The sequence below is a fragment of the Pyrgilauda ruficollis genome, unplaced genomic scaffold (assembly GCF_017590135.1).
Source record: "Pyrgilauda ruficollis isolate IOZ18807 unplaced genomic scaffold, ASM1759013v1 scaffold5, whole genome shotgun sequence".
NCBI classification, from domain to species: Eukaryota; Metazoa; Chordata; class Aves; order Passeriformes; family Passeridae; genus Pyrgilauda; species Pyrgilauda ruficollis.
In genome coordinates, this window is record NW_024526599.1 from 5,441,483 (window position 1) to 5,442,269 (window position 787).

The window sequence follows — 787 nt, forward strand, 5'->3', positions numbered from 1 at the left end:
TTAAGTATCAGTGCTATCAGCCATAGAGAAAGCAAAGTCTCCTAGTTCCTATTCTTGGGAAATACAACCAGGGCTGAAGCACGTTTTGGTAAATCAGGTCCCCCAGATATGCACTGAGACAGTTCCTTGAATCTCTCAGCTGGACCCTACCAGAGGCACAGCAATGCTGACTGGCACTAGTCCTCTGTCAAGCTGGCTGGCAGGAGAGCTGTTTTGAAAGGTTATTGGTATAGAACCAAATAAAAGCAGCAGCTGTTGTCTTTACCTTTCCAGCCTTGTAAATAAATATGAAATATTTTATTTTGCTCGACAGAATATGTAAATGCTTTATTCATCCTCACACCTGCTCTGGCAACAGCCACATTTGAGGATCAGAAATTCTGTGCGAGCTGCGGTGCTTGTAAGCAAGGATTTCCGCAGTTGTTCGGAGCAAAGGCATCCCTTTTCTGCTGCCCCAGAAGGCATCTCGGGGACTGGGAAAGCTAGGAAGCAGACTCGGGTGTGCGGCACGTACACCGGCTCGGCTCTGGCACGACTCCCTCTTTCTCCAAATCCCTGCTTGAGGCCGGCAGCGCTGCCGCCGCTGGCTCCCGAGCGCGGGGCGGCCGGCACATCCCGAGCGCGGGGCGGCCGGCATATCCCGAACACGGAGCGACCGCACATCCCGAGCGCGGGGCGGCCGGCACATCCCGAGCGCGCTGCCCGCAGCCTTCCCCGCGCCCGGAGCCCGGAGCCCGGCGGGCGGAGCCGGCGCCGCGCCCCGCCCGAGCCCTTCCCCGGCGGCGGG